General features: G+C 47.4%; 1 long non-coding RNA gene across 1 annotated transcript; it reads right to left on the reverse strand.

Moving 5' to 3' along the window:
- Nucleotides 1-1503: 1503 nt before the first annotated feature.
- On the reverse strand, nucleotides 1504-15580 carry LOC138657593 (uncharacterized). The gene is made up of 3 exons (XR_011317081.1): nucleotides 15206-15580; nucleotides 2106-2317; nucleotides 1504-1780 (listed from the first exon to the last, which is right to left on the reverse strand). It is a non-coding gene; the product is annotated as an uncharacterized lncRNA (long non-coding RNA).
- Between the last annotated feature and the right edge of the window lie 10509 nt (nucleotides 15581-26089).

Consider the following 26089-nt stretch of genomic DNA (forward strand, 5'->3'; position numbering starts at 1 on the left):
CACACAAAACATATTGAAAATCGTTCCGAGTCTCCATTCCGAGAGTTGCACAAGTGTTCTCCGTATGGTGATCCGTGTGTAATGCGGCTGCAATGTGATGATGCGATTTTCTCGCACCCATGTATCCGTATGACATGCGAATGACATGCGTATGGCTTTACATTTCTCACTGATTTTCCCCATTGAATTTAATGGCTCAATGGGTCGAAATTAGAAAAATGTGTGCCTATTACTCGCAAGCTAGACAAAAGGTCCGTGTGATGTCCCAGTATTTCTCCCGCCCATAGGCTTGCATTGGCCGAGCCTCGGTGACAATGTCAGCATGCTGCGATTTTACACGCATGTCGAATACGGCTGAGAAAACAAACGGTGATGTGAGCTGCCCCATAGATTAACACTTGTCCAAGTGCTAGGCAATGTTTTCTTGCATAGCACTCGTACGTATTCTATGGTAATGTGACCCCGGCCTTAGCCTGGTGCTCAGTGCCCTGAGTAAGAGGGGGGCTAATGTAACATCTGTGCTGTCCCTCTATTTCTGCTTTGGATATATACTGTATTATATACTTTAATACTGGAGGGCTTCGCTGTTGGTCTGGGGTCTTCCCGGGAACCTGTACTCGGCCGAGCTTCGTATTGCAAGAGAGAGACGACGGGAGAAGATGCCGCTCTACTGCTCGGTCACCGCCATGTCCGGGGAGCCGCGGCTTTCTGCTGCCTTCTGCTCATCTGTGACCTGCGGATACTCAGAAAGCTGCAGAATCGGAGGTAGCAGTCAGTGAGCGCTGATTGGCTCTTACTGTCAGGTGACCGCACTTAGAGCTAAGGGGGCTCAGCTTAAATAAAAAGAATCTTGTGTCCTTTTATTTTCATTTTTTTATATTTTCTTAATCACCTGTTGTGTCTAATTCTGTTCCTTGAGGGGTGTAGTTTTTACAATCAGGTCACTTTGTAGGGGGGTTTCTACTGTGCTAGTATCGCAGGAGGGTCTGCAAATGTGACCTGGCCCCCAAAGCCATGCAAAGTCCAGCGTTTACGTGCCACTGAAGCTGCAGTTCAGGTTTTTTGGCTGCAAAGCCCACAGCTCATCAGATTTGCATTTACCGCCATTGAAGCACAAGCCTTGATGTTTTCACGCCACCAAAACACAGTCCAGCACGATCAAACAAGGATCCTGCAAACATCCAACTAATGGCTCCATACATATTGCAGGAAGGTTAGCCAAACCCAAGGATTATTGCTGGAGCAGCGGACCATGTGCTGTGTGTTGGGCCATCTCCCCCACATATAACCACATTCTTGTATATGGGGAGTTGGGCGAGATATGTGTTGTGTGGACAAGTGTCCGGTGTACAGACAACTAGTGTACGGGCCCCTGAGATTACGGCAACTTATCATCCAGAAAGTCATTCTCCAGCCTGCTGCACCAATGCAGGACAGAGAAAGGCTTTTATCACCTAAGCCAGACCTCACTGGAGGGGAAGCAAGAAGAATAAAGGAGAAATGTAAAACAAGACACAAGTCCAGACAATTGTCATCTAAAACTTTATCTGGTATCGACCAAAAAAATTACAATCAGTGAAAGTATAAACCACATTTAAGAATAAAACAGATGATCGGGGGACCATTACTTCGTCTGGAACTCCTTGGTGGACAGGTTGCTCGGCTGTCGGAGGCCTTTCCTGTTCTTGGTCTTCTCTTTCATGTGGGTTCTGAAGACCAGGAGGCTCCTGAGGGTCGATCTCTCCTGCTGGCAGCTCAGAATGACTTGGAGATATGTTTCCTTCAGTTCAGGAAAGTAAGAGAGGAAAAAGATGGATGTGATGTAATAAGAAGATAAAAACATGTATGAAGAGTCATGTAACACTGCAAACAAAGATGACCCATAATGACCTGAGTGCTGTAGTATTAAAGAGACTGCAAAACGGGTGATGGGAAAAGACCTGGGACTTGTTATTAATATGTCATTTTTTACGTGGTCTAAAAATAGCAAAAAAAAACCAAAAGATTCAAGGGATCAGCAGCATTTTAGAACAGGTAAAGACATGTACAAATTTATGGCAAGTGACAGATATTATGTATTGTGGAAAGGACTGTGATAAATATACCTACTAATGGAGCTGCCGACTGGACACAAAGAACTGCAGCTCATGGAAGAATGAAACTTCTTTCCTTCTCAGCCAGTAACTTCTATCGGTCCGGCTTGTCCGGTGCAGCATCATCTCTGGACCCACAGCTTCTCGTTGTCTCCTGAAGCTGCTCCTTCTCTTCCATCTGGACTTGTATCTCCACAAGGTGCCCGGTGACAAGGACTTCTCGCCTACAATTATTACACCCAAATGAATACCTGTCACTCATTGTTAGGGCGTCTTCTACAACTTTTTCTAGCATTCGGTACAAAATAAATAGTTTATTTCTTCTCCTAAACAATCTGTCTATCATTGACTTGTTCACCCTCAGCATGAGCTCTGGTAGAATATGGCTGTTATGTTCCTCACTCCTCAGTGCCCAGTGCTGTAAGAGGCCGCACAGTGGAACAGCTGCAAACAAATGATTCCCGGCCCCAACTACACTAATATCGTCTGCCCAGAGTGCCCCCAAGTATTCCCCAATTTCTGACCCCACCGCTCGATGCCCCCACAAGCACAATGCTGCCCTGCGGTGTCACCTGCCCGATACATGATCCTTTATAGGTTTCTTCCAGCTGTGCACCAAGATGTGAAATAATGCGAGTACAGGGATTCCCATGTGTGAGTGCAGGGGTGGAGGGCATCGAGGATCAGACAGAGAGAGGCCCATACACTGACTGCTCGTATAGAGGGGATGAATCCTGCCGAAGCTACAAGAAGCTTCTGGACTGGGGGTGAGACAGCTCTTCAGCACGTGGTCTGGGAGAGAAGGAGGCAGAAGAAGATAATGAAGAATATTTAATACTTCACGAGTCTGCAATGTGAGGACGAGAATTAGATGAAGAAACATTTCGTTCCTCTATAATCCAACAATCAGTAAGCTCGAAACCTTCTGGGTGCAGCGTCCTCAACCGGAAAACCGACCCAAGGTCCAGCTGACCATCCTGTCGAATAGGACAGGTGCTGGATCTTTGAGTACTTTCCCTGTTCCCCAATGTGGAACAAACATCCCTCTGACTAGACCTACATCCAACCCCATTTCTTTCCTTCCCATTTTACTTCCTTTATTAATTTCTCCTCCAATATTACTGGTAACTAGAGTTGAGCGACCTTGACCTTTTTAGAGTCGAGCCGGGTTTTGCGAAACCCGACTATGTCCAAAGTCGGGTCGAGTGAAATCGGCCGATTATGACGTAAAGTCGGGATCGACCGAAACACGAAACCCAATGCAAGTCAATGGGGCAGCATAGTCGGCAGTGAGTGGGGGCCAGGAAAACACCTAGAGTGGCCATTTTAATGTCAAAACCATCCATTCTTCTTAATGAAGCTTGTCAAGCGTAATTTACCTTATAATAATTGGAAGGCATTTGAAATTGGGGGTCATTTGGCTAAAGTTGTGGGGGGTAGGGCTGGTTCAAGTAATTAGTGGGCCCAGGAAATCTGGACCACGTCACGGCAGTGGAGCAGGGAGAGGTAAGTATTTCAACTTTGCAAGTGCTGTGAACCTGAGCAAGCAGGGGGGGCCCACTCGTTGGCATTGGCACTGGCACAGGGCCCCTCAAAGTACAGCGGTGTGTTTGCACGGCGGGGGCGCCTCCCACCGGCAGCAACACTTTTGCGTACTATGAGAGGCCCTGTGCCAGTGACGTCGCCAACTAGTATTCCTCCCCCCACCTGATGAAGGAACCTGCACTTTCATCTGCACCTTCCTCTTTGTCCCCGTGTAAGGTGGTATGGTATGCGGGAAGAGCAACCTGACTTTCAGCAGGGTCACAATGTTGTTGTGTAGCGTGCACGGGGAATGTTGCGTTATGGGTCAATGTACCAGCAGACTCATCTATCACTGGCTGGGCAATGGGCACGATGAAGTGGAAACACAGATATAGGCCCAAAGAAGAAAGTGGGCTAAATGCAGTTCAAAATTGGTAACACAGGAATAACCAGGGGGCATTGCAGTGGAGGACAACTGGAATGAGAGGCTGACACAGAGAGTAGGGCCAAATCAGTAAGTAGTCGAAATGCAGTTCAAAATTGGCAACCGTAGTAAACAGGCGGCACAGCTTTGTTCAGTGGAGGAGAACAGCAAGGAGTGGCAGACACCGATAGTAGGCCCCAAACCAACTAGTACGCCAAATGCAGTTGTTCCATTTAACCACAATTTAATGAGAGCCTGAAGATAGAAGCTCAGGAAAGGCAACCTGGGGAACACCTTGGAGTGTAACACACCATCTCTCTCCACCCCATACCCATTTTGTATGGCCTAATGCAGTGTACTTTTCTACAACTACTAAACGAGAGTCGGAAGACCGAAGCAATGGCAAGGAAACCTGGGGAACACCTTAGAGTGTAACACACCCTCTCTCTACACCCCATACCCAATTTGAAGGCCTAATGCAGTGTAGTTTCCAAGAACTACTAAACGAGAGCCGGAAGATCGAAGCTCAGGAAAGGCAACCTGGGGAACACCTTGGAGTGTAACACACCCTCTCGCTACACCCCATACCCAATTTGAAGGCCTAATGCAGCGTAGTTTCCAACAACTACTAAACGAGAGCCGGAAGATCGAAGCTCAGGAAAGGCAACCTGGGGAACACCTTGGAGTGGAACACACCATCTCTCTACACCCCATACCCAATTTGAAGGCCTAATGCAGAGTAGTTTCCAAGAACTACTAAACGAGAGCCGGAAGATCGAAGCTCAGGAAAGGCAACCTGGGGAACACCTTGGAGTGTAACACAACGTCTCTCTACACGACGGAAGGGCTGATTCTTAGGAAGGAAGGCTGTTGGAAATAAGCATTGCGCGTCCGAGGGTGATTATATTCTTATTAGGTATATACTCACCCTCGGACGCGCCCTGCTTCTTTATTTGGAATGAATGTTTATTTGCAATGTGGTGTTGACTTTCTCTATTATTTTGGTAATTAATGATTTTATTATTTTCATTATTTTGCATCTTCTCGGCAATAATATAAAGAAGACGCGACAGGACAACACTCGGTGGATGCCATATGTGTGTTTTCAATTTAAAAAAACTTTCAGTTAACTACTTGCAGGAGAAAGTAATTGTAGCTGGTGGCCATTTTTAGTACTGTACCAGATTAGAGTTGTGTGTTTGTTTTTAATGTTAAAATGTCTGCATTTGATATCTCACCAGTATTTTCTTTTTTATAAGCAAAATACTTATTTTTATATTTTCTGATGTTGGTTCCAGGGGTACACGGCCAGCAGTGCCCTGGTCAGTGTAGTAGTAGTTGAAAGAATGGACCGCAGACAGGCATCGAAGGCCTAAAATAATAACACATGGCTGTAGGCAATTTTAAATTGGTTCCAGGGGTACACGGACAGCAGTGGTGTGGTCAGTGGAGGCCTAGTGGAAGGAGTGACCGCAGACAGGCATCGAAGGCCTAAAATAATAACACATGGCTGTAGGCAATTTTAAATTGGTTCCAGGGGTACACGGACAGCAGTGGTGTGGTCAGTGGAGGCCTAGTGGAAGGAGTGACCGCAGACAGGCATCGAAGGCCTAAAATAATAACACATGGCTGTAGGCAATTTTAAATTGGTTCCAGGGGTACACGGGCAGCAGTGACCTGGTCAGTGTAGTAGTAGTTGAAAGAATGGACCGCAGACAGGCATCGAAGGCCTAAAATAAAAAAATTGGGCTGGCTGTAGGCAATTTTAAATTGGTTCCAGGGGTACACGGGCAGCAGTGACCTGGTCAGTGTAGTAGTAGTTGAAAGAATGGACCGCAGACAGGCATCGAAGGCCTAAAATAAAAAAATTGGGCTGGCTGTAGGCAATTTTAAATTGGTTCCAGGGGTACACGGGCAGCAGTGGTGTGGTCAGTGGAGGCCTAGTGGAAGGAGTGACCGCAGACAGGCATCGAAGGCCTAACATAACAAACTTGGGCTGGCTGTAGGCACTTTTAAATTGGTTCCAGGGGTACACGGGCAGCAGTGGTCTGGTCAGTGGAAGTCTAGTGGAAGGAGTGACCGCAGACAGGCATCGAAGGCCTAAAATAATAACACATGGCTGTAGGCAATTTTAAATTGGTTCCAGGGGTACACGGACAGCAGTGGTGTGGTCAGTGGAGGCCTAGTGGAAGGAGTGACCGCAGACAGGCATCGAAGGCCTAAAATAATAACACATGGCTGTAGGCAATTTTAAATTGGTTCCAGGGGTACACGGGCAGCAGTGACCTGGTCAGTGTAGTAGTAGTTGAAAGAATGGACCGCAGACAGGCATCGAAGGCCTAAAATAAAAAAATTGGGCTGGCTGTAGGCAATTTTAAATTGGTTCCAGGGGTACACGGGCAGCAGTGACCTGGTCAGTGTAGTAGTAGTTGAAAGAATGGACCGCAGACAGGCATCGAAGGCCTAAAATAAAAAAATTGGGCTGGCTGTAGGCAATTTTAAATTGGTTCCAGGGGTACACGGGCAGCAGTGGTGTGGTCAGTGGAGGCCTAGTGGAAGGAGTGACCGCAGACAGGCATCGAAGGCCTAACATAACAAACTTGGGCTGGCTGTAGGCACTTTTAAATTGGTTCCAGGGGTACACGGGCAGCAGTGGTCTGGTCAGTGGAAGTCTAGTGGAAGGAGTGACCGCAGACAGGCATCGAAGGCCTAAAATAATAACACATGGCTGTAGGCAATTTTAAATTGGTTCCAGGGGTACACGGACAGCAGTGGTGTGGTCAGTGGAGGCCTAGTGGAAGGAGTGACCGCAGACAGGCATCGAAGGCCTAAAATAATAACACATGGCTGTAGGCAATTTTAAATTGGTTCCAGGGGTACACGGGCAGCAGTGACCTGGTCAGTGTAGTAGTAGTTGAAAGAATGGACCGCAGACAGGCATCGAAGGCCTAAAATAAAAAAATTGGGCTGGCTGTAGGCAATTTTAAATTGGTTCCAGGGGTACACGGGCAGCAGTGACCTGGTCAGTGTAGTAGTAGTTGAAAGAATGGACCGCAGACAGGCATCGAAGGCCTAAAATAAAAAAATTGGGCTGGCTGTAGGCAATTTTAAATTGGTTCCAGGGGTACACGGGCAGCAGTGACCTGGTCAGTGTAGTAGTAGTTGAAAGAATGGACCGCAGACAGGCATCGAAGGCCTAAAATAAAAAAATTGGGCTGGCTGTAGGCAATTTTAAATTGGTTCCAGGGGTACACGGGCAGCAGTGACCTGGTCAGTGTAGTAGTAGTTGAAAGAATGGACCGCAGACAGGCATCGAAGGCCTAAAATAAAAAAATTGGGCTGGCTGTAGGCAATTTTAAATTGGTTCCAGGGGTACACGGGCAGCAGTGGTGTGGTCAGTGGAGGCCTAGTGGAAGGAGTGACCGCAGACAGGCATCGAAGGCCTAAAATAATAACACATGGCTGTAGGCACTTTTAAATTGGTTCCAGGGGTACACGGGCAGCAGTGGTCTGGTCAGTGGAAGTCTAGTGGAAGGAGTGACCGCAGACAGGCTTCGAAGGCCTAACATAACAAAATTGGGCTGGCTGTAGGCACTTTAAATTGGTTCCAGGGGTACATGGGCAGCAGTGTATGGTCAGTGGAAGTCTAGTGGAAGGAGTGACGGCAGACAGTCTTCGAAGGCCTAACATAACAAAATTGGGCTGACTGTAGGCACTTTTAAATTGGTTCCAGGGTAACACGGCCAGCAGTGGCCTGGTCAGTGTAGTAGTTGTAGAAAGAAGGGACCGCAGACAGGCTTCGAAGGCCTAACATAACAAAAATGTCAAAACAATGGTATTGTCAGTGCCAGGCATTGAAGGATGTCAGCGGCTAGACTACACATTGGTGAAGCTGTGAGAGATAATTTTGCTAGTGGTAGAGCACTGTTTGAGCTGGGGGGGGGAACTGTCTTGTGGCCGGCGGTACAGGCACAGGGCCCCTCATATTACAACGGTGTGTCTGACGTTGGGTGCGCACCACCACCGCCAGAGACACTTTATTGTACTATGAGGGACCCAGTGGCAGTGCCGTCGACCAAAAGCGGCCACACCCACCTCTTCAGACAAACAGCACTCTCAAGGGTCCAAGCGCAAAGTGGCGATAGCACGGCCCCGTGTGGGGAGTTTGGCCATTTCGTGAGGTGGAAACATGTCGTATGCTGGACAATCAGGTGAAGAAAATTACGAGATTGGAAAAGTCATTCAGAATAGTCCACAGGCAAGACCTTTTCATAGGAAAGCTAGGTGTCAGCCGGGCAGGGTGGGGCAAAAGATTTTGAAATCCAGTTGTGGTTCATTTTAATGAAGGTTAGATCATCTACATTTTGGGTAGCCAGACGAGTCCTTTTTTCTGTTAGTATTGAACCTGCAGCACTGAATACTCTTTCTGATAGGACACTAGCTGCCGGGCAAGCAAGCTCCTGCAATGCATATTCTGCCAATTCTGGCCAGGTGTCTAATTTGGATGCCCAGTAATCAAATGGGAATGACGGTTGAGGGAGAACGTCGATAAGGGATGAAAAATAGTTTGTAACCATACTGGACAAATGTTGTCTCCTGTCACTTTGAATTGATGCTGCAGTACCTGTCCTGTCTGCGGTCATAGAAAAATCACTCCACAACCTGGTCAGAAAACCCCTCTGTCCAACGCCACTTCTGATTTCTGCCCCTCTAACACCTCTGGTCTGCTGGCCCCTGGAGCTCGTGTGAGAACGATCACGGGCGCTGTGTGCAGGGAATGCCAGAAGCAAACGGTCAACAAGAGTTGATTGTTTTGTTGCTAATATTAGTTCCAAGTTCTCATGTGGCATAATATTTTGCAATTTGCCTTTATAGCGAGGATCAAGGAGGCAGGCCAACCAGTAATCGTCATCGTTCATCATTTTTGTAATGCGTGTGTCCCTTTTGAGGATACGCAAGGCATAATCCGCCATGTGGGCCAAAGTTCCCGTTGTCAAATCTGCGGTTGTGCTTGGTTGAGGGGCAGTTGCAGGCAAATCTACGTCACTTGTGTCCCTCAAAAAACCAGAACCCGGCCTTGCCACGCCACCAATTTCCCGTGCCCCCGGGAAAGCTTCCTCATTAAAAATATACTCATCCCCATCATCCTCCTCATCCTCCACCTCCTCTTCGCCCGGTACCTCGTCATGTACACTGCCCTGACCAGACAATCGCTGACTGTCATCAAGGCTTTCCTCTTCCTCTGGTGCAGACGCCTGATCCTTTATGTGCGTCAAACTTTGCATCAGCAGACGCATTAGGGGGATGCTCATGCTTATTATGGCGTTGTCTGCACTAACCAGCCGTGTGCATTCCTCAAAACACTGAAGGACTTGACACATGTCTTGAATCTTCGACCACTGCACACCTGACAACTCCATGTCTGCCATCCTACTGCCTGCCCGTGTATGTGTATCCTCCCACAAAAACATAACAGCCCGCCTCTGTTCGCACAGTCTCTGAAGCATGTGCAGTGTTGAGTTCCACCTTGTTGCAACGTCTATGATTAGGCGATGCTGGGGAAGGTTCAAAGAACGCTGATAGGTCTGCATACGGCTGGAGTGTACAGGCGAACGGCGGATATGTGCGCAAAGTCCACGCACTTTGAGGAGCAGGTCGGATAACCCCGGATAACTTTTCAGGAAGCACTGCACCACCAGGTTTAAGGTGTGAGCCAGGCAAGGAATGTGTTTCAGTTGGGAAAGGGAGATGGCAGCCATGAAATTCCTTCCGTTATCACTCACTACCTTGCCTGCCTCAAGATCTACAGTGCCCAGCCACGACTGCGTTTCTTGCTGCAAGAACTCGGACAGAACTTCCGCGGTGTGTCTATTGTCGCCCAAACACTTCATAGCCAATACAGCCTGCTGACGTATGCCAGTAGCTGCCCCATAATGGGAGACCTGGTGTGCAACAGTGGCAGGTGCGGATGGAGTGTTTGTGCGACTGCGGTCTGTGGACGAGCTCTTGCTTCTGCAGGAGGACGAGGAGGAGGAGGAGGAGGGGGTGCGAACGGCTACAGACAACTGTTTACTAGACCGTGGGCTAGGCAGAACTGTCCCAAACTTGCTGTCCCCTGTGGACCCTGAATCCACCACATTTACCCAGTGTGCCGTGATGGACACGTAACGTCCCTGGCCATGCCTACTGGTCCATGCATCTGTTGTCAGGTGCACCTTTGTGCTCACAGATTGCCTGAGTGCATGGACGATGCGCTCTTTAACATGCTGGTGGAGGGCTGGGATGGCTTTTCTGGAAAAAAAGTGTCGACTGGGTAGCTCGTAGCGTGGTACAGCGTAGTCCATCAGGTCTTTGAAAGCTTCGCTTTCAACTAACCGGTAGGGCATCATCTCTAACGAGATTAGTCTAGCTATGTGGGCGTTCAAACCCTGTGTACGCGGATGCGAGGCTAAGTATTTCCTTTTTCTAACCATAGTCTCATGTAGGGTGAGCTGGACTGGAGAGCTGGAGATCGTGGAACTAGCGGGGGTGCCGGTGGACATGGCAGACTGAGAGACGGTGGGAGATGGTATTGTTGCCGCCGGTGCCCTAGATGCAGTGTTTCCTACTACGAAACTGGTGATTCCCTGACCCTGACTGCTTTGGCCTGGCAAAGATACCTGCACAGATACAGCAGGTGGTGCGCTAAATGGTGGTCCTACACTGCCGGAAGGGATGTTGCGTTGATGACTAGCTTCATTGGCCGAGGGTGCAACAACCTTAAGGGACGTTTGGTAGTTAGTCCAAGCTTTCAAATGCATGGTGGTTAAATGTCTATGCATGCAACTAGTATTGAGACTTTTCAGATTCTGACCTCTGCTTAAGGAAGTAGAACATTTTTGACAGATGACTTTGCGCTGATCAATTGGATGTTGTTTAAAAAAATGCCAGACTGCACTCTTTCTAGCATCGGATACCTTTTCAGGCATTGCAGACTGAGCTTTAACCGGATGGCCACGCTGTCCTCCACCAGGTTTTGGCTTTGCCACGCGTTTTGGGCAAGATACGGGCCCGGCAGATGGAACCTGTGGCGATGTTGATGCCTGCTGCGGCCCCTCCTCCTCCTCTGCTTCAGAACTGCTGCCGCCTGCACCCTGTTCCCCCAATGGCTGCCAATCGGGGTCAAGAACTGGGTCATCTAATAACTCTTCTTGTACCTCCTGCGCAACTTCGTCTGTGTCACCGTGTCGTTCGGTGGTATAGCGTTCGTGATGGGGCAACATAGTCTCATCAGGGTCTGATTCTTGATCAGCACCCTGCGAGGGCAATGTTGTGGTCTGAGTCAAAGGACCAGCATAGTAGTCTGGCTGTGGCTGTGCGTCAGTGCACTCCATGTCAGATTCAATTTGTAATGGGCATGGACTGTTAACTGCTTCACTTTCTAAGCCAGGGACGGTATGTGTAAAGAGCTCCATGGAGTAACCCGTTGTGTCGCCTGCTGCATTCTTCTCTGTTGTTGTTTTTGCTGAAGAGGACAAGGAAGTGACTTGTCCCTGACCGTGAACATCCACTAACGACGCGCTGCTTTTACTTTTACCAGTTTCACGAGATGAGGCAAAAGAGCTAGAGGCTGAGTCAGCAAGATAAGCCAAAACTTGCTCTTGCTGCTCCGGCTTTAAAAGCGGTTTTCCTAATCCCAGAAAAGGGAGCGTTCGAGGCCTTGTGTAGCCGGACGACGAACCTGGCTCCACAGCTCCAGACTTAGGTGCAATATTTTTTCCCCCACGACCACCTGATGCTCCACCACTACCACTACCCTCATTACCAGCTGACAATGAACGCCCCCGGCCACGACCTCTTCCACTAGACTTCCTCATTGTTTTAAAAACGTAACCAAACTAACGTTATTTGTTGCAGTCACACAACTTACACGGTGAGCTATAACTTCTGTATGATTTAGCTACCCCTTTACAGGTTGGTGAGACCACAGCGAAAATCAGGCCCAATGTTACACACTCTTTTTTTGGTGGCTGCAAATTAGAGAGATGCCCCACACGCAGGACTGTCACTGAAGCACAAATGTTAATATTAATGTCACACTATTATTTTTTTTTTATTTTTATTTTTTTCAGGAACACTTTAGAAACCCCCCAAAAAAAAAAAAATAGATTTTTGCAGGGAGAATTTAGAAAACAAATGTAACAAACTATATGCTTTCTATGGGCCACTGAGTGAGAGATGACGCACACAGGAATCAGGAGTGGCACACAAGCCCAGAGGCCAATATTTTTCTACCAATGATTGATGGAGTTATTTTCTCTGGTAGATTTTGGAACCCAAATCAAGGAAAAAAAATGTAGGCTTTCTATGGACCACAATTGGAGAGAGAGAGAGAGAGAGATGGCACACCCAGGAGTCAAGACTGGCACACAAGCAGAAAGGCCAATATTAATCTCCCACTGTTTTTTTTGGTTGTTTTTTTTTTTTTTTTTTTCAGGGAGACTTTAGAAAAAAAAATAATAAAAAAAATATGATTTTATCAGGAAGAATTTAGAAACCAAATAAAATAAAATAATTTTTTCAGGGAGAATTTAGAAAACAAATAAAACCAAAAATAGGCGTTCTATGGCCCACTGACTGAGAGATGACGCACACAGGAGTCAGGAGTGGCACACAAACCCAGAGGCCAATATTTTTCTACCAATGATTGATGTAGTTATTTTCTCTGGTAGATTTTAGAACCCAAATCAAGGAAAAAAAATATAGGCTTTCTATGGACCACAATTGGAGAGAGAGAGAGAGAGAGAGAGAGAGAGAGAGAGAGAGAGAGAGAGAGATGGCACACCCAGGAGTCAAGACTGGCACACAAGCAGAAAGGCCAATATTAATCTCCCACTGTTTTTTTGGTTGTTTTTTTTTTTTTTTTTTTTCAGGGAGACTTTAGAAATAAAAATAATAAAAAAAATATGATTTTATCAGGAAGAATTTAGAAACCAAATAAAATAAAATGATTTTTTCAGGGAGAATTTAGAAAACAAATAAAACCAAAAATATGCGTTCTATGGCCCACTGACTGAGAGAGAGAGAGAGATGGAACGCTTAGTACTGGCACACAAGCCCAAAGGGCAATATTAATCTCCCTTTTTTTTTCCAGGGAGAATTTCTGAAACCCAAAAAAAAAATAAAATAGGCTTTCTATGGCCCACTATTTGTGAGAGAGATGGGACGCTCAGGACTGGCACAGATGGCACGCTCAGGACTGGCACAGAAGCCCAGAGGCCAATATTAATCTCCCTTTTTTTCTGGGAGAATTTATAAAACCAAAAAAATATTTAAATAGGCTTTCTATGGCCCACTATTTGTGAGAGAGATGGCACGCTCAGGACTGGCACAGATGGCACGCTCACAACTGGCACAGAAGCCCAGAGGCCAATATTAATCTCCCTTTTTTTCTGGGAGAATTTATAAAACCAAAAAAATATTTAAATAGGCTTTCTATGGCCCACTATTTGTGAGAGAGATGGCACGCTCAGGACTGGCACAGATGGCACGCTCACAACTGGCACACAAGCCCAGAGGCCAATATTAATCTCCCTTTTTTCAGGGAAAATTTATAAAACCAAAAAAAAAATTAAATAGGCTTTCTATGGCCCACTATTTGTGAGAGAGATGGCACGCTCAGGACTGGCACAGATGGCACGCTCACAACTGGCACACAAGCCCAGAGGCCAATATTAATCTCCCTTTTTTCAGGGAAAATTTATAAAACCAAAAAAAAAATTAAATAGGCTTTCTATGGCCCACTATTTGTGAGAGAGATGGGACGCTCAGGACTGGCACAGATGGCACGCTCAGGACTGGCACAGAAGCCCAGAGGCCAATATTAATCTCCCTTTTTTTCAGGGAGAATTTATAAAACCCAAAAAAAAATAAAATAGGCTTTCTATGGCCCACTATTTGTGAGAGAGATGGCACACTCAGGACTGGCACACAAGCCCAAAGGCCAATATTAATCTCCCACTGTATTTTTATCAGGGAGAATTTATACACCCCACAAAAAAAAATACAGAAAAATGAAAAGGCTTTCTATGGCCCACTATGTGAGAGAGATGGCACACACAGGGATGGCACTCTAGCAGAAATGCCAAATTGCCAATCTTAATCTCCCACCAAAAAAAAAAAAAAAAAAAAAACAGGGAATGTCCTACAATTACTATCTCCCTGCCTGCAGTAATCTCAGCCAGGTATGGCAGGCAGCTACTATCTCCCTGCCTGCAGTAATCTCAGCCAGGTATGGCAGGCAGCAATAAGGAGTGGACTGATGCACAAATGAAATAAAAAGTGTGGACAAACAAAAAAGATAGCTGTGCAGAAAGGAAGGAACAAGAGGATTTGTGCTTTGAAAAAAGCAGTTGGTTTGCACAGCGGCGTACACACAGCAATGCAGCTATCAGGGAGCCTTCTAGGGCAGCCCAATGAGCTACAGCGCTGAGGGGAAAAAAAAAAAAAAAAAAAATTCCACTGTCCCTGCACACCGAGGGTGGTGTTGGACAGTGCAAATCGCTGCAGCACAAGCGGTTTTGTGGTTAATGGACCCTGCCTAACGCTATCCCTGCTTCTGACAAAGCGGCAGCAACCTCTCCCTAAGCTCAGATCAGCAGCAGTAAGATGGCGGTCGGCGGGAACGCCTCTTTATAGCCCCTGTGACGTCGCAGACAGCAAGCCAATCACTGCAATGCCCTTCTCTAAGATGGTGGGGACCAGGACCTATGTCATCACGCTGCCCACACTCTGCGTTTACCTTCATTGGCTGAGAAATGGCGCTTTTCGCGTCATTGAAACGCGACTTTGGCGCGAAAGTCGCGTACCGCATGGCCGACCCCGCACAGGGGTCGGATCGGGTTTCATGAAACCCCGACTTAGCCAAAAGTCGGCGACTTTTGAAAATGTTCGACCCGTTTCGCTCAACCCTACTGGTAACTCCAAGTTTCACAGTTTGATTGTCTCATCTGCTGCCTCTACATGTAGGAGTGACAATAAACAGCCATATACATCCTAAACCCTGATCACAAGGACCAGATCAGACACTTTATTAACAAAATTAATCATATTTCCTAACTTACTGCATTCCTCTTCAGACTTCATCTGACCATACATCACCATTTAAAGAATCACAATCACTTACATGTCTGCTGCAGCACTTCTTGGATTGACTTCTCGCTGCTACTTGTTCTTATTTTGCAGTTTTCTGTCCTTCAACCATATTCTGCCTCTCACTGTCCACATCTTGTTGCACCGTCGCTGTTTTAATCCCTGTAACAAGAGATACTGTGCGAGTATGGCTTCACATGTGGCAATTTCAAGACCCTTTACAGTTTGTGTGCCTCCAGAGTGCCCCCTTTGTCATTGGCATACCACCAGTACATACCCTTTAACACTGGTGTGCCACCAAAGCACACCCTTTGAAGATGCCGTGCCACCAGAGCACACCATTTGCTGTAGGCCTGCTAGAGGGGCCCAATATGTGACCTTTTTACTTACCAATAGGGCACCCATCTTTGTCTTTTTAGCATGCCACCGGGGTGCAACAGTTGGCCTCTTAGTCTACCACTGGGGAACCCATTTTGAGATTTTTAGTTAGCACCAGGGTGCACACTCTGACTACTTTGATTACCATTGGGGCACCCATCTTGAGCTTTTTAGTTGACACCAGGGTGCACACTCTGACCACTTTGCTTACCACCGGAGCATCTTTCTTGGGCTTTTTAGCTGTCACCAGGGTGCATTCTATGGCCTTTTTGCTTACCACCGGGGTGCCCATCTTAGGTTATTTAGCCACCGGGGAGCAGTCTTTTACTTTTTTGCCATTGATGTGCCACTGGAGCACACCCATTGCTGGTGGCCTGCCATCGAAGCAGATCGATTTCCATTGGTCTGCCTCTGAAGCACGCCGTTTGCCGTTGGCCTCCCACCGAAGCACACCGCTGGACTTTGGTCTGGAGGACACCTTTTACCATTGGGGTGTCACCGGATCACACCCTTTACCGTTGGGGTGCCACTGGAGCACACCCTTTACCATTGGGGTGCCACCGGAGCACACCTTTTACCGTTGGGGTGCCACCGGAGCACTCCCTTTACCATTGGTCTGCCATCAGAGCACACCCTTTACCGTTGAGGTGCCACCGGAGCACACCCTTTACCGTTGGAGTGCCACTGGAGCACACCCTTTACCGTTGGGGTGCCACCGTAGCACACCCTTTACCGTTGGAGTGCCACTGGAGCACACCCTTTACCATTGGGGTGCCACCGGAGCACACCCTTTACCATTGGGGTGCCACCGGAGCACTCCCTTTACAGTTGGGGTGCCATCGGAGCACACCCTTTACCGTTGGGGTGCCACCGGAGCACACGATTTACCGTTGGGGTGCCATCGGAGCACACCCTTTACCGTTGGGGTGCCACCGGAGCACACCCTTTACCATTAGTGTGCCACCGGAGCACTCCCTTTACCACTGGGGTGCCATCGGAGCACACCCTTTACCGTTGGGGTGCCACCAGAGCACTCCCATTACCGTTGGGGTGCCATCGGAGCACACCCTTTTCCATTGGGGTGCCACCGGAGCACACCATTTACCCTTGGGGTGCCATCGGAGCACACCCTTTACCATTGGGGTGCCACCGGAGCACTCCCTTTACCGCTGGGGTGCCATCGGAGCACAACCTTTACCATTGGGGTGCCACCGGAGCAACCCTTTACTGTTGGGGTACCACCTTAGCACATTCTTTAACATTGGGGTGCCAATGAAGCACACTATTTACCATTGGGGTGCCACCGGAGCACACAGTTTCCCGTTTATGTGCCTCCATAGCACACATAGCCTTCCATTTAATATACTGGGATTTACATAGCCTTCAGTTTAATATAATGAGCCATACATGGCTTTCTATTTAATATAAAAGACCATACATAGCCTTGCATTTAACATTTTGGGCCTCACATAGCTTTCCAATTAATATAATTGGGTCAAAACAGCCTTTTATTTAACATAATTGGTCCCACGTAACCATTCATTTAATAAAATGGGCACCACATAGCCTTCCACTTTATATATTGGGTCTCAAATAGCTTTTAATTTATTATATTTTGCCTCACATAGCTCTCAATTTAATATAACGGGCCCCACATAACCATCCATTTAATTTAATATGGCCAACAAAGCCCTCTAATTAATATAATGGGCCAAACATAGCCTTCCATTTAACATATTGGCCACTACATAGCCTTATATTTAATTTGACGGGGCCTCACATAGCTTTCTATTTAATAATTGGCTCCCACATAGCCTTGCATTTAATTTATTAGACCCCACATAACTCTCCAATTAATATAATTGGTCCAACATAGACTTCCAATTAACATATTGGGTCCAAACTAGTCTTCTATTTAATATAGTGGCTCCCTCATGACCGTCCTTTTAATAAATTGGGCACCACGTAACCTACCAATTAATATAATTATTATAAGTGAGCCACAATAGTCCTCAATTGAATATAATTGGTGCTAAACAGCCTTCTATTTAATATATTGGGATCTCATAACCCTCTATTGAATAAAATGTGCCCCACATAGCCTTTCATTTAATAAAGGGGGCACCACATAGCCTTCCATTTAATTTAACTGGGCCAATATAGCCCTCTATTTAATATAAAGGGCCACATAATATAATGGGACCCACATAACTCTCCAATTAATATAATGTGTCCCACATAGACTTCCAATAACATATTGTGGCCAAAAAAGCCTTCTATTTAATATAATGGACACCATATTTCCCTCTATTTAATAAAATGGGACCCACATAGCCTTCCATTTAATTTAATTTAATGGGGCCAACATAGGCCTCTATTTAATGTAATGGGCCAAGCAAGGTCTTTCATTTAATATTTTGGACCCTACATAGCTCTTTATTTAATTTAATAGGACCTACATAACTCTCCAAATAATATAATTGGTCCCACATATACTTCCAATTAACATATCGGGGCCAAAATAGATTTCAATTTAATAAAATGGGCACCACATAGCCTTCCATTTAATATAATGGGTCAAACGTAGCCTTTCATGTTTTATAATGGATCCCACATAGTCCTTTATTTAATTTATTGGGCCGCACATAACCTTCCAAGTAATACAATAAGTCCCACATAGTCCTTTATTTAATATAATGTGCTCAACATAAACCTCCATTTAATATTATTATTATTCTTTATTATTATAGCGCCGTTTACTCCATGTGATTTAGATGTGAGGAGGGGTATACATAATAAAAAACAAGTACAATAATCTTAAACAATAAAAGTCATAACTGGTACAGAAGGAGAAAGGACATAATGGGTCCCACAAAAGCTTCCATTTATTATAAAGTTCCCCAATATAGCCTTTTTAACGTAGTGGGCAACACAAAGCTCTCCATTCCATATATAAGGAGTGAACTCTTCGGCTTTCTGCCATTGGTGTGCCACCGGACCACCGTTTTTGCTGTTGGCCTGCCATCGGAGTACACTGTTTTCTGTTGGTTTGCCATCAGAGCATACCCTTCATCGATGAGATGCCACTGGAGCACACAGTTTGCCACTGGCATGCCACTGGAGCACACCCTTTACCGTTGGGGTGCCACCGGAGCATTCCCTTTACCGCTGGGGTGCCACCGGAGCACACCCTTTACCATTGGGGTGCCACTGGAGCACACCATTTACCATTGAGGTGCCATCGGAGCACACCCTTTATCATTGGGGTACCACTGGAGCACACCCTTTACCGCTGGGGTGCAATCGGATCACACCCTTTACCATTGGGGTACCACCGGAGCACACCCTTTACCATTGGGGTACCACCTTAGCACATTCTTTACCATTGGGGTGCCAATGAAGCACACTATTTACCATTGGTGTGCCACCGGAGCACACCATTTACCGTTAGGGTGCCACCGGAGCACACCCTTTACCATTGGGGTACCACCTTAGCACATTCTTTACCATTGGGGTGCCAACGGAGCACACCCTTTACTGTTGGGGTGCCACCGGAGCACACCAATTACCGTTGGGGTGCCATCGGAGCACACCCTTTACCATTGGGGTGCCACCGGAGCACACCCTTTACCGTTGGGGTGCCACCGGAGCACACCCTTTACCGTTGGGGTACCACCTTAGCACATTCTTTACCATTAGGGTGCCAACGGAGCACACCCTTTACTGTTGGGGTGCCACCGGAGCACACCATTTACCGTTGGGGTGCCATCGGAGCACACCCTTTACCATTGGGGTGCCACCGGAGCACACCCTTTACCGTTGGGGTGCCACCGGAGCACACCCTTTACCATTGGGGTGCCACCGGAGCACACCCTTTACCGTTGGGGTACCACCTTAGCACATTCTTTACCATTAGGGTGCCAACGGAGCACACCCTTTACTGTTGGGGTGCCACCGGAGCACACCATTTACCGTTGGGGTGCCATCGGAGCACACCCTTTACCGTTGGGGTGCCACCGGAGCACATCCTTTACCGTTGGGGTGCCACCGGAGCACACCCTTTACCGTTGGGGTGCCACCGGAGCACACCCTTTACTGTTGGGGTGCCACCGGAGCACACCATTTACTATTGGGGTGCCATCGGAGCACACCATTTACCATTAGGGTGCCACCGGAGCACACCCTTTACCATTGGGGTGCCACCGGAGCCCTCCCTTTATCGCTGGGGTGCCATCGGAGCACACCCTTTACCTTTGGGGTGCCACCAGAGCACACCCTTTAACGTTGGGGTGCCACCGGAGCACACCCTTTACCATTGGGGTACCACCTTAGCACATTCTTTACCATTGGGGTGCCAATGAAGCACACTATTTACCATTGGGGTGCCACCGGAGCACACCATTTACCATTGAGGTGCCATCGGAGCACACCCTTTATCATTGGGGTACCACTGGAGCACACCCTTTACCGCTGGGGTGCAATCGGATCACACCCTTTACCATTGGGGTACCACCGGAGCACACCCTTTACCATTGGGGTACCACCTTAGCACATTCTTTACCATTGGGGTGCCAATGAAGCACACTATTTACCATTGGGGTGCCACCGGAGCACACCATTTACCATTAGGGTGCCACCGGAGCACACCCTTTACCATTGGGGTGCCACCGGAGCCCTCCCTTTATCGCTGGGGTGCCATCGGAGCACACCCTTTACCTTTGGGGTGCCACCAGAGCACACCCTTTACCGTTGGGGTGCCACCGGAGCACACCCTTTACCATTGGGGTACCACCTTAGCACATTCTTTACCATTGGGGTGCCAATGAAGCACACTATTTACCATTGGGGTGCCACCGGAGCACACCATTTACCGTTGGGGTGCCACCAGAGCACACCCTTTACCATTGGGGTGCCACCGGAGCACACTCTTTACTGTTGGGGTACCACCTTAGCCCATTCTTTACCATTGGGGTGCCAATGTAGCACACTATTTACCATTGGGGTGCCGCCGGAGCACACCCTTCACCATCAGGGTGCCACCGGAGCACACAGTTTCCCGTTTATGTGCCTCCATAGCACACATAGCCTTCCATTTAAAATACTGGGACTTACATAGCCTTCTGTTTAATATAATGAGCCCCACATGGCTTTCCATTTAATATAAAAGGCCATACATAGCCTTGCATTTAACATTTTGGGTCTCACATAGCTTTCCAATTAATATAATTGGGTCAAAACAGCCTTTTATTTAACATAATGGGTCCCACGTAACCATTCATTTAATAAAATGGGCACCACATAGCCTTCCACTTTATATATTGGGTCTCACATAGATTTAATTTACTATATTTTGCCTCACATAGCTCTCAATTTAATATAACGGGCCCACATAACCGTCCATTTAATTTAATATGGCCAACAAAGCCCTCTAATTAATATAATGGGCCAAACATAGCCTTCCATTTAACATATTGGCCACTACATAGCCTTATATTTAATTTGACGGGGCCTCACATAGCTTTCTATTTAATAATGGGTCCCACTTAGCCCTCCATTTAATTCATTGGGCCGCACATAACCTTCCAAATAATACAATAAGTCCCACATAGTCCTTTATTTAATATAATGTGCTCAACATAAACCTCCATTTAATATTATCATTATTCTTTATTATTATAGCGCCGTTTACTCCATGTGATTTAGATGTGAGGAGGGGTATACATAATAAAAAACAAGTACAATAATCTTAAACAATAAAAGTCATAACTGGCACAGAAGGAGAAAGGACATAATAGGTCCCACAAAAGCTTCCATTTATTATAATGTTCCCCAATATAGCCTTTTTAACGTAGTGGGCAACACAAAGCTCTCCATTCCATATATGAGGAGTGAACTCTTTGGCTTTCTGCCATTGGTGTGCCACCGGACCACCGTTTTTGCTGTTGGCCAGCCATCGGAGTACACTGTTTTCCGTTGGTTTACCATCAGAGCATACCCTTCATCGATGAGATGCCACTGGAGCACACAGTTTGCAACTGGCATGCCACCGGACCACTCCCTTTACCATTAGGGTGCCACCGGAGCACACAATTTACCGTTAGGGTGCCACCGGAGCACACCCTTCACCGTTGGAGTGCGACCGGAGCACACCCTTTACAGTTATGGTGCCACCGGGGCACACCCTTTACCGTTGGGGTGCCACCGGAGCACACCTTTTACCGTTGGGGTGCCATCGGAGCACACCCTTTACCATTGGGGTGCCACCGAAGCACACCCTTTACTGTTGGGGTGCCACCGGAGCACACCCTTTACCGTTGGGGTGCCACCGGAGCATACACTTTACCGTTGGGGTGCCACCGGAGCACACATTTTACCGTTGGGGTGCCACCGGAGCACACCCTTCACCGTTGGAGTGCGACAGGAGCACACCCTTTACAGTTATGGTGCCACCGGAGCACACCCTTTACCGTTGGGGTGCCACCGGAGCACACCATTTACCGTTGGGGTGCCATCGGAGCACACCTTTTACCATTGGGGTGCCACCGGAGCACACCCTTTACCGTTGGGGTGCCACCGGAGAACACCCTTTACCGTTGGGGTTCCACCGGAGCACACCCTTTACCGTTGGGGTGACACCGGAGCACACACTTTACCGTTGGGGTGCCACCGGAGCACACAATTTACCGTTGGGGTGCCACCGGAGCACATCCTTCACCGTTGGAGTGCGACCGGAGCACACCCTTTACAGTTATGGTGCCACCGGAGCACACCCTTTACCGTTGGGGTGCCACCGGAGCACACCCTTTACCGTTGGGGTGCCACCGGAGCACACCCTTTACCATTGGGGTACCACCTTAGCACATTCTTTACCATTGGGGTGCCAATGAAGCACACTATTTACCATTGGGGTGCCACTGGAGCACACCATTTACCGTTGGGGTGCCACCAGAGCACACCCTTTACCATTGGGGTGCCACCGGAGCACACTCTTTACTGTTGGGGTACCACCTTAGCCCATTCTTTACAATTGGGGTGCCAATGTAGCACACTATTTACCATTGGGGTGCCGCCGGAGCACACCCTTCACCATCGGGGTGCCACCGGAGCACACAGTTTCCCGTTTATGTGCCTCCATAGCACACATAGCCTTCCATTTAATATACTGGGACTTACATAGCCTTCTGTTTAATATAATGAGCCCCACATGGCTTTCCATTTAATATAAAAGGCCATACATAGCCTTACATTTAACATTTTGGGTCTCACATAGCTTTCCAATTAATATAATTGGGTCAAAACAGCCTTTTATTTAACATAATGGGTCCCACGTAACCATTCATTTAATAAAATGGGCACCACATAGCCTTCCACTTTATATATTGGGTCTCACATAGATTTAATTTACTATATTTTGCCTCACATAGCTCTCAATTTAATATAACGGGCCCACATAACCGTCCATTTAATTTAATATGGCCAACAAAGCCCTCTAATTAATATAATGGGCCAAACATAGTCTTCCATTTAACATATTGGCCACTACATAGCCTTATATTTAATTTGACGGGGCCTCACATAGCTTTCTATTTAATAATGGGTCCCACTTAGCCCTCCATTTAATTTATTGGGCCGCACATAACCTTCCAAATAATACAATAAGTCCCACATAGTCCTTTATTTAATATAATGTGCTCAACATAAACCTCCATTTAATATTATTATTATTATTCTTTATTATTATAGCGCCGTTTACTCCATGTGATTTAGATGTGAGGAGGGGTATACATAATAAAAAACAAGTACAATAATCTTAAACAATAAAAGTCATAACTGGCACAGAAGGAGAAAGGACATAATAGGTCCCACAAAAGCTTCCATTTATTATAATGTTCCCCAATAAAGCCTTTTTAACGTAGTGGGCAACACAAAGCTCTCCATTCCATATATAAGGAGTGAACTCTTTGGCTTTCTGCCATTGGTGTGCCACCGGACCACCGTTTTTGCTGTTGGCCAGCCATCGGAGTACACTGTTTTCCGTTGGTTTACCATCAGAGCATACCCTTCATCGATGAGATGCCACTGGAGCACACAGTTTGCCACTGGCATGCCACCGGACCACTCCCTTTACCATTAGGGTGCCACCGGAGCACACAATTTACCGTTGGGGTGCCACCGGAGCACACCCTTCACCGTTGGAGTGCGACCGGAGCACACCCTTTACAGTTATGGTGCCAGCGGAGCTCACCCTTTACCGTTGGGGTGCCACCGGAGCACACCATTTACCGTTGGGGTGCCATCGGAGCACACCCTTTACCATTGGGGTGCCACCGGAGCACACCCTTTACCATTGGGGTGCCACCGGAGCACACCCATTACCGTTGGGGTGCCACCGCAGCACACCCTTTACCGTTGGGGTACCACCTTAGCACATTCTTTACCATTAGGGTGCCAACGGAGCACACCCTTTACTGTTGGGGTGCCACCGGAGCACACCATTTACCATTGGGGTGCCATCGGAGCACACCCTTTACCATTGGGGTGCCACCGGATCACACCCTTTACCGTTGGGGTGCCACCAGAGCACACCCTTTACCGTTGGGGTGCCACCGGAGCACACCATTTACCGTTGGGGTGCCATCGGAGCACACCCTTTACCATTGGGGTGCCACCGGAGCACACCCTTTACCGTTGGGGTGCCACCGGAGCACACCCTTTACCGTTGGGGTGCCACCGGAGCACACCCTTTACCGTTTGGGTGCCACCTTAGCACATTCTTTACCATTAGGGTGCCAACGGAGCACACCCTTTACTGTTGGGGTGCCACCGGAGCACACCATTTACCGTTGGGGTGCCATCGGAGCACACCCTTTACCATTGGGGTGCCATCGGATCACACCCTTTACCGTTGGGGTGCCACCGGAGCACACCCTTTACCGTTGGGGTGCCACCGGACCACACCCTTTACCATTGGGGTACCACCTTAGCACATTCTTTACCATTAGGGTGCCAACGGAGCACAACCTTTACTGTTGGGGTGCCACCGGAGCACACCATTTACCGTTGGGGTGCCACCGGAGCCCTCCCTTTATCGCTGGGGTGCCATCGGAGCACACCCTTTACCTTTGGGGTGCCACCGGAGCACACCCTTTACCGTTGGGGTGCCATCGGAGCACACTCTTTACTGTTGGGGTACCACCTTAGCCCATTCTTTACCATTGGGGTGCCAATGTAGCACACTATTTACCATTGGGGTGCCGCCGGAGCACACCCTTCACCATCGGGGTGCCACCGGAGCACACAGTTTCCCGTTTATGTGCCTCCATAGCACACATAGCCTTCCATTTAATATACTGGGATTACATAGCCTTCAGTTTAATATAATGAGCCCCACATGGCTTTCCATTTAATATAAAAGGCCATACATAGCCTTGCATTTAACATTTTGGGCCTCACATAGCTTTCCAATTAATATAATTGGGTCAAAACAGCCTTTTATTTAACATAATGGGTCCCACGTAACCATTAATTTAATAAAATGGGCACCACATAGCCTTCCACTTTATATATTGGGTCTCACATAGATTTAATTTACTATATTTTGCCTCACATAGCTCTCAATTTAATATAACGGGCCCACATAACCGTCCATTTAATTTAATATGGCCAACAAAGCCCTCTAATTAATATAATGGGCCAAATATAGCCTTCCATTTAACATATTGGCCACTACATAGCCTTATATTTAATTTGACGGGGCCTCACATAGCTTTCTATTTAATAATGGGTCCCACTTACCCCTCCATTTAATTTATTGGGCCGCACATAACCTTCCAAATAATACAATAAGTCCCACATAGTCCTTTATTTAATATAATGTGCTCAACATAAACCTCCATTTAATATTATTATTATTCTTTATTATTATAGCGCCGTTTACTCCATGTGATTTAGATGTGAAAAGGGGTATACATAATAAAAAACAAGTACAATAATCTTAAACAATAAAAGTAATAACTGGCACAGAAGGAGAAAGGACATAATGGGTCCCACAAAAGCTTCCATTTATTATAATGTTCCCCAATATAGCCTTTTTAACGTAGAGGGCAACACAAAGCTCTCCATTCCATATATAAGGAGTGAACTCTTTGGCTTTCTGCCATTGGTGTGCCACCGGACCACCGTTTTTGCTGTTGGCCAGCCATCGGAGTACACTGTTTTCCGTTGGTTTACCATCAGAGCATACCCTTCATTGATGAGATGCCACTGGAGCACACAGTTTGCCACTGGCATGCCACCGGACCACTCCCTTTACCATTAGGGTGCCACCGGAGCACACAATTTACCGTTGGGGTGTCACCGAAGCACACCCTTCACCGTTGGAGTGCGACCGGAGCACACCCTTTACAGTTATGGTGCCAGCGGAGAACACCCTTTACCGTTGGGGTGCCACCGCAGCACACCATTTACCGTTGGGGTGCCATCGGAGCACACCCTTTACCATTGGGGTGCCACTGGAGCACACCCTTTACCGTTGGGGTGC

The sequence above is a fragment of the Ranitomeya imitator genome, chromosome 1, assembly GCF_032444005.1.
Source record: "Ranitomeya imitator isolate aRanImi1 chromosome 1, aRanImi1.pri, whole genome shotgun sequence".
In the NCBI taxonomy this organism is placed as follows: Eukaryota; Metazoa; Chordata; class Amphibia; order Anura; family Dendrobatidae; genus Ranitomeya; species Ranitomeya imitator.